Genomic DNA, 9,032 nt, shown 5'->3' on the forward strand with positions numbered 1-9,032 from the left:
CAGAAGAGAGTGTGGTTGTGTGCAATTTCCTTCCCTTGGAGCCCTGGACCCCTGCACATTGTATATATTTTGCAAACACACACACACACACACACACACACACACACACATACACACACATTATGTTTAAAAAAACATAAACAGACGGGCTGTTCTGACTATTTCACAAACTGATGATCTTTGAATTTTCACGCACAACCATTTGTACTTACAATGATCTGAAAATGAGAAAAAGAATCCAGTGATCATCACTTCTCTAGGTAAAAACGCCCTGTTGATGTCTTATATATACAGTCTATCACAGACAGAACATGTTTTTTTTCCTGTATTTTTCTCTCATCCACATCGAAAGGAGCCAGTTAAAGTGGTTCTGGCATCTGACAAGGATTCCTCCTGGGCGTTTCCCAGGTGAGGTGTACTGGCCGTCTCCCACCAAGAGGAGGCCCTGAATCAGACCCAAGACATGATGGAGTTCCCCTAGATAATCTGGATGTGGAGAAGGAGGTCGGGAGTTCTCTGCTTAGGCTGCTGCCCCCACAACCCGGCCACAGATAAATGAAATAAGTAGACCAAATATAACTTGGTGTTCTAAAGAATATTGTTGTTTCCTTGCAGGACACCAGGAGAGATGAGCTCTCGATCACAGATGGTGTGGTCACCTGCAGGTTCAAGGTCATTGCATCTCCAGCCCACATCTACTGCCACTGTACTTAAGGGAAGTTGGGACAGTGTTAAAGACTTTCTTCAGACAATTGCATTTGGATGAGCTAAATTCATGACAGGCATTCAAGCAGTAATGCCTCGACTGACAAACGAACATACCAAGCTTCTGTGTTGTTTGAGCCAGAGACTGCACTTGTGGATGAACAATAAAAACATTTTATATTTATTATATTAGTAATGTAACTTGCAATAAAAAGTTATGGGAAGCTTGAACTTAGTTTCAGAATAATTAAATCTGAGACTTTGTTTTATTGAAAGGTTATTAAAGTTTTAAATTGTGTGACAAATAAAATAATAAATTATTAAGTAACACCAGCTACAATATTGGAAATATGTGTGTTGTTCAGCAGAACAGTGTCCAGTATGTTGGCTGAAATGCTTTATTTAAATTAAAAAATAAAAGTTGGGCTTATTTCAACGCATTACAAGGAGTGTTTTAATTATTATTTTTTAAAATAAGCAGTGTTTATATTACGTGTTGAATTAGAAATAAGTTAAGGTAATGTGATTTAGTTGCATTCAACTTATATGCAGCAAAACTAAAAATAAGTTATTGAAGTGTTCAAATAATATGTGCTTTTAAAAATGGTCGTCTATTTAAAGACTACACAATCTGTGTTAATTATAATTATACCACAATCCCTTGCCTGTTGTGTTAAATATACATAAATAGTATGTGTTATCAGATGAAAGTACAAAACTCAAGAACCCCCCTCCTTGCACTGGTTGCATAAATTTCAGGTGGCATTTTTAAAACATGCCATGACATAACACACAGCTGCTATAATCATACAGTGAGGTCAAATGTCAATAATCGTTATAGGTTCTTGCTATGACATAAACACAGCACAGTGGTAAGAATAATAGTTTCTAGGTTCTAAGGATTTTTGTCAGCTGGAAACAAGACCTCAAGCAATCCTAAGGCTAATTAGCACGGCTAGCATTTTAAAAGACATTTGTTAAATGTTGTCATTGCTAGGATATACCTGTATTACAGCATGGTAAGTAGCGAGAACGCTAAGTTTTTGTTACCTTTGAAAAGAAAAATGTGAAAATGTAATATTAGCATGAGCTATGCTAATGATTTTCACTCAAGCAAACATCTCAGGTACTGACTTACTGCTTTCTAATATCTGTGTTTATTTCTGGATATACCTACATGGTTATTAGACATCCCACATAAAGGGGGACAAAGGCAGTAACTATAAATGACCATAACTTTACTGTAAATTACACTGATGGGCTCAATTCATATAGTTCTATCACGTGCACATGCATGTTAGCAACCGTAACCACGGCCCGCTGTTGGTATATGAATGCTGCACAAGGTTCCAGCCGTTCCTTTACACTTGCTCTTGGACTTGTCTTGACCTGCTCCAAGCTCAGCTTGTGGAAAGATAACTTTTGGAGAATATTTCTACAGAAAGCGGATTTTACTAGAAAGTGACAACAACTACTGCATCTTTGGATATTTTGTACTTGTGTTTCATCATAACAGCAAAGCTTGAAGATGGCTCGTCGTGGACCTCCAGTCGTCGACAGTCACCAGGTACATTTCAAAATTTCTTCAGTTATTTTAAGAGTCACTAGATGACTATAATAATTTAACAAGTTCCAGTTTGATTATCAAGTTTTAATGTGATCAAAATAAGTGTATTCCAAGACTTTTCCGGTAAATTGCTTGTATGCTTTAAATTTTCCAGGAGAGGTGTAGAATTTATTCCCGACTGGTGTATGAATGTGAAAAAAGGTGTTACTTTGATTTGAAGCCTTCAAATTTGACACTTTTTTCCAGTGCAATGGTTAAAATTAGCTTAAAATTCGTAAAATGCCCCCCCTCCCCCAAATATACATATATATGTGTATATCGGTTTCTATGGTAACAGCATATCCTCACAATGGTAGAACATATAGGAGTGAACATACCAGATCCCCTGTAGGTCCTAACATCATTTTCTTCTCTGGATCAAAGGCTTCATTTAAATAAACTATAACTTTTTCCCAGCTACATAATGCGATGATAAAAAAAATAATGAAAATAAAATAATATAAAAAAGAATATTGAAACTGTTACAAAAATGTGTTTTATTTTTAAAATTGTGCTTGGAGTTCTACTGCCTTTTTTGTATTGCAATATTTAGGACATGGAATTGATACATGGGGAGTTTAAATGTTGCGTTATATTTTACATCGTTAATGAAAGAATTAAAAAAAAAATAAGGGAGTTATAAATTTACTATACTATATTTATATAATAAGCTATTCATGTCCAGTTCTTTACAAATCACTACCTATTATCCATTACCCTACTCCAACATAGTGTTTGCATAAAGGTTTAAAGAGAACAAATAAACAAAATCAACACATACAAAATACAATGCTGTTACCTTAAAAGTGTAGTGTGCACAGAGTGAGCTGCCTTGGCAGAGATTTGGTGCTCTTCTTTAAAAAATGGATCTTCACTTAATGATTGTGGACATAGTTGAAATCTTGTTTTCTTCTCACATGAACAAGTAAAGTGTCATTCAGTCTGACATAAATGAAGCCTGTAGCTTTAGCACTGGGTGTTTACTACATTCCTAATGTTATTTTAAACTTGTTTCCTTACAGGCTATCTTGACTACATTGTTGAACATCCCGTGAACGAAGCCTTTCTGAAGTGATCAAGATCCTTGATGACAGTCTCCTGAGTGCCATCTCTTCTGATGAAGCATGGGACACTGATACCGAGCGTGTCAGTAAAGGTGAGTACATCGCCCTCTCACCCTCCCCCTCTTCTCATGAAGAACTGGATGGTGAAGCGTGTCAGTGAAGTGGAAGGTGATCCCCCCCCCCACTTCCCTTTCTTGCACTGAGATGAGGTCTGCTTATTGTAAATATCTTGTACTTGTTACTTTTAATGTTAAAGTCGGCCTCTGTGCTTTTCAGTGTTGGAAAGACTCTTTCTTGCACTGAGGTCTGCTTATTTTCAATATCTTGTACTTGTTTGAACATCTTTTAATGTTAAAGTCGGCCTTTGTTCTTTTCAGTGTTGGAAAGACTGTTTCTTGTACTGAGGTCTGCTTATTGTAAATATCTTGTACTTGTTTGAACACCTTTTAATGTTAAAGTCGGCCTTTGTTCTTTTCAGTGTTGGAAAGACTCTTTCTTGTACTGAGGTCTGCTTATTGTAAATATCTTGTACTTGTTTGAACACCTTTTAATGTTAAAGTCGGCCTCTGTTCTTTTCAGTGTTGGAAAGACTCTTTCTTGCACTGAGGTCTGCTTATTGTAAATATCTTGTACTTGTTTGAACACCTTTTAATGTTAAAGTCGGCCTTTGTTCTTTTCAGGGTTGGAAAGACTCTTTCTTGTACTGAGGTCTGCTTATTGTAAATATCTTGTACTTGTTTGAACACCTTTTAATGTCAAAGTCGGCCTTTGTTCTTTTCAGTGTTGGAAAGACTCTTTCTTGCACCGAGGTCTGCTTATTGTAAATATGTTGTACTTGTTTGAACACCTTTTAATGTTAAAGTTTTCCTTTGTTCTTTTCAGTGTTGGAAAGACTCTTTCTTGCACTGAGGTCTGCTTATTGTAAATATCTTGTACTTGTTTGAACACCTTTTAATGTTAAAGTTTTCCTCTGTTCTTTTCAGTGTTGGAAAGACTCTTTCTTGCACTGAGGTCTGCTTATTGTAAATATGTTGTACTTGTTTGAACACCTTTTAATGTTAAAGTTTTCCTCTGTTCTTTTCAGTGTTGGAAAGACTGTTTCTTGCACTGAGGTCTGCTTATTGTAAATATCTTGTACTTGTTTGAACACCTTTTAATGTTAAAGTTTTCCTCTGTTCTTTTCAGTGTTGGAAAGACTCTTTCTTGCACTGAGGTCTGCTTATTGTGAATATCTTGTACTTGTTTGAACACCTTTTAATGTCAAAGTCGGCCTTTGTTGTTTTCAGTGTTGGAAAGACTCTTTCTTGCACTGCGGTCTGCTTATTTTCAATATATTGTACTTGTTTGAACACCTTTTAATGTTAAAGTCGGCCTTTGTTCTTTTCAGTGTTGGAAAGACTCTTTCTTGCACTGAGGTCTGCTTATTGTAAATATCTTGTACTTGTTTGAACACCTTTTAATGTCAAAGTCGGCCTTTGTGCTTTTCAGTGTTGAAAAGACACTTTCTTGCACTGAGGTCTGCTTATTTTCAATATATTGTACTTGTTTGAACACCTTTTAATGTTAAAGTTTTCCTTTGTTCTTTTCAGTGTTGGAAAGACTCTTTCTTGCACTGAGGTCTGCTTATTGTAAATATCTTGTACTTGTTTGAACACCTTTTAATGTTAAAGTTTTCCTCTGTTCTTTTCAGTGTTGGAAAGACTCTTTCTTGCACTGAGGTCTGCTTATTGTAAATATCTTGTACTTGTTTGAACACCTTTTAATGTCAAAGTCGGCCTTTGTTCTTTTCAGTGTTGGAAAGACTCTTTCTTGCACTGCGGTCTGCTTATTTTCAATATATTGTACTTGTTTGAACACCTTTTAATGTTAAAGTCGGCCTTTGTTCTTTTCAGTGTTGGAAAGACTCTTTCTTGCACTGAGGTCTGCTTATTGTAAATATCTTGTACTTGTTTGAACACCTTTTAATGTTAAAGTCGGCCTTTGTGCTTTTCAGTGTTGGAAAGACTCTTTCTTGCACTGAGGTCTGCTTATTGTAAATATCTTGTACTTGTTTGAACACCTTTTAATGTTAAAGTCGGCCTTTGTGCTTTTCAGTGTTGGAAAGACTCTTTCTTGCACTGAGGTCTGCTTATTGTAAATATCTTGTACTTGTTTGAACACCTTTTAATGTCAAAGTCGGTCTCTGTGTTTTCAGTGTTGGAAAGACTCTTTCTTGCACTGAGGTCTGCTTATTGTAAATATCTTGTACTTGTTTGAACACCTTTTAATGTTAAAGTCGGCCTCTGTTCTTTTCAGTGTTGGAAAGACTCTTTCTTGCACTGAGGTCTGCTTATTGTAAATATCTTGTACTTGTTTGAACACCTTTTAATGTTAAAGTCGGCCTTTGTTCTTTTCAGGGTTGGAAAGACTCTTTCTTGTACTGAGGTCTGCTTATTGTAAATATCTTGTACTTGTTTGAACACCTTTTAATGTTAAAGTCGGCCTCTGTACTTTTCAGTGTTGGAAAGACTCTTTCTTGCACTGAGGTCTGCTTATTGTAAATATCTTGTACTTGTTTGAACACCTTTTAATGTCAAAGTCGGCCTTTGTTCTTTTCAGTGTTGGAAAGACTCTTTCTTGCACCGAGGTCTGCTTATTGTAAATATGTTGTACTTGTTTGAACACCTTTTAATGTTAAAGTTTTCCTTTGTTCTTTTCAGTGTTGGAAAGACTCTTTCTTGCACTGAGGTCTGCTTATTGTAAATATCTTGTACTTGTTTGAACACCTTTTAATGTTAAAGTTTTCCTCTGTTCTTTTCAGTGTTGGAAAGACTCTTTCTTGCACTGAGGTCTGCTTATTGTAAATATGTTGTACTTGTTTGAACACCTTTTAATGTTAAAGTTTTCCTCTGTTCTTTTCAGTGTTGGAAAGACTGTTTCTTGCACTGAGGTCTGCTTATTGTAAATATCTTGTACTTGTTTGAACACCTTTTAATGTTAAAGTTTTCCTCTGTTCTTTTCAGTGTTGGAAAGACTCTTTCTTGCACTGAGGTCTGCTTATTGTGAATATCTTGTACTTGTTTGAACACCTTTTAATGTCAAAGTCGGCCTTTGTTGTTTTCAGTGTTGGAAAGACTCTTTCTTGCACTGCGGTCTGCTTATTTTCAATATATTGTACTTGTTTGAACACCTTTTAATGTTAAAGTCGGCCTTTGTTCTTTTCAGTGTTGGAAAGACTCTTTCTTGCACTGAGGTCTGCTTATTGTAAATATCTTGTACTTGTTTGAACACCTTTTAATGTCAAAGTCGGCCTTTGTGCTTTTCAGTGTTGAAAAGACACTTTCTTGCACTGAGGTCTGCTTATTTTCAATATATTGTACTTGTTTGAACACCTTTTAATGTTAAAGTTTTCCTTTGTTCTTTTCAGTGTTGGAAAGACTCTTTCTTGCACTGAGGTCTGCTTATTGTAAATATCTTGTACTTGTTTGAACACCTTTTAATGTTAAAGTTTTCCTCTGTTCTTTTCAGTGTTGGAAAGACTCTTTCTTGCACTGAGGTCTGCTTATTGTAAATATCTTGTACTTGTTTGAACACCTTTTAATGTCAAAGTCGGCCTTTGTTCTTTTCAGTGTTGGAAAGACTCTTTCTTGCACTGCGGTCTGCTTATTTTCAATATATTGTACTTGTTTGAACACCTTTTAATGTTAAAGTCGGCCTTTGTTCTTTTCAGTGTTGGAAAGACTCTTTCTTGCACTGAGGTCTGCTTATTGTAAATATCTTGTACTTGTTTGAACACCTTTTAATGTTAAAGTCGGCCTTTGTGCTTTTCAGTGTTGGAAAGACTCTTTCTTGCACTGAGGTCTGCTTATTGTAAATATCTTGTACTTGTTTGAACACCTTTTAATGTCAAAGTCGGTCTCTGTGTTTTCAGTGTTGGAAAGACTCTTTCTTGCACTGAGGTCTGCTTATTGTAAATATCTTGTACTTGTTTGAACACCTTTTAATGTCAAAGTCGGTCTCTGTGTTTTCAGTGTTGGAAAGACTCTTTCTTGCACTGAGGTCTGCTTATTGTAAATATCTTGTACTTGTTTGAACACCTTTTAATGTTAAAGTTTTCCTCTGTGTTTTCAGTGTTGGAAAGACTCTTTCTTGTACTGAGGTCTGCTTATTGTAAATATCTTGTACTTGTTTGAACACCTTTTAATGTTAAAGTCGGCCTTTGTGCTTTTCAGTGTTGGAAAGACTCTTTCTTGCACTGAGGTCTGCTTATTGTAAATATCTTGTACTTGTTTGAACACCTTTTAATGTTAAAGTTTTCATTTGTTCTTTTCAGTGTTGGAAAGACTCTTTCTTGTACTGAGGTCTGCTTATTGTAAATATCTTGTACTTGTTTGAACACCTTTTAATGTTAAAGTCGGTCTCTGTGTTTTCAGTGTTGGAAAGACTCTTTCTTGCACTGAGGTCTGCTTATTGTAAATATCTTGTACTTGTTTGAACACCTTTTAATGTTAAAGTCGGCCTTTGTGCTTTTCAGTGTTGGAAAGACTCTTTCTTGCACTGACGTCTGCTTATTGTAAATATCTTGTACTTGTTTGAACACCTTTTAATGTTAAAGTCGGCCTTTGTGCTTTTCAGTGTTGGAAAGACTCTTTCTTGTACTGAGGTCTGCTTATTGTAAATATCTTGTACTTGTTTGAACACCTTTTAATGTTAAAGTTTTCCTCTGTGTTTTCAGTGTTGGAAAGACTCTTTCTTGTACTGAGGTCTGCTTATCTTAAATATCTTGTACTTGTTTGAACACCTTTTAATGTTAAAGTCGGCCTCTGTTCTTTTCAGTGTTGGAAAGACTCTTTCTTGCACTGAGGTCTGCTTATTTTAAATATCTTGTACTTGTTTGAACACCTTTTAATGTTAAAGTTTTCCTCTGTGTTTTCAGTGTTGGAAAGACTCTTTCTTGTACTGAGGTCTGCTTATTGTAAATATCTTGTACTTGTTTGAACACCTTTTAATGTTAAAGTCGGCCTTTGTGCTTTTCAGTGTTGGAAAGACTCTTTCTTGTACTGAGGTCTGCTTATTGTAAATATCTTGTACTTGTTTGAACACCTTTTAATGTTAAAGTTTTCCTCTGTGTTTTCAGTGTTGGAAAGACTCTTTCTTGTACTGAGGTCTGCTTATTGTAAATATCTTGTACTTGTTTGAACACCTTTTAATGTTAAAGTCAGCCTCTATGTTTTCAGTGTTGGAAAGACTCTTTCTTGCACTGAGGTCTGCTTATTGTAAATATCTTGTACTTGTTTGAACACCTTTTAATGTTAAAGTTTTCCTCTGTGTTTTCAGTGTTGGAAAGACTCTTTCTTGTACTGAGGTCTGCTTATTGTAAATATCTTGTACTTGTTTGAACACCTTTTAATGTCAAAGTCGGCCTTTGTGGTTTTCAGTGTTGGAAAGACTCTTTCTTGTACTGAGGTCTGCTTATTGTAAATATCTTGTACTTGTTTGAACACCTTTTAATGTTAAAGTCGCCTTTGTGCTTTTCAGTGTTGGAAAGACTCTTTCTTGCACTGAGGTCTGCTTATTGTAAATATCTTGTACTTGGTTGAATACCTTTTAATGTTAAAGTCGGCCTTTGTGCTTTTCAATGTTGGAAAGACTCTTTCTTGCACTGAGGTCTGCTTATT

This window comes from Perissodus microlepis, chromosome 16 (assembly GCF_051167445.1).
Source record: "Perissodus microlepis isolate ML-2025 ecotype Zambia chromosome 16, ASM5116744v1, whole genome shotgun sequence".
Taxonomy (NCBI): domain Eukaryota; kingdom Metazoa; phylum Chordata; class Actinopteri; order Cichliformes; family Cichlidae; genus Perissodus; species Perissodus microlepis.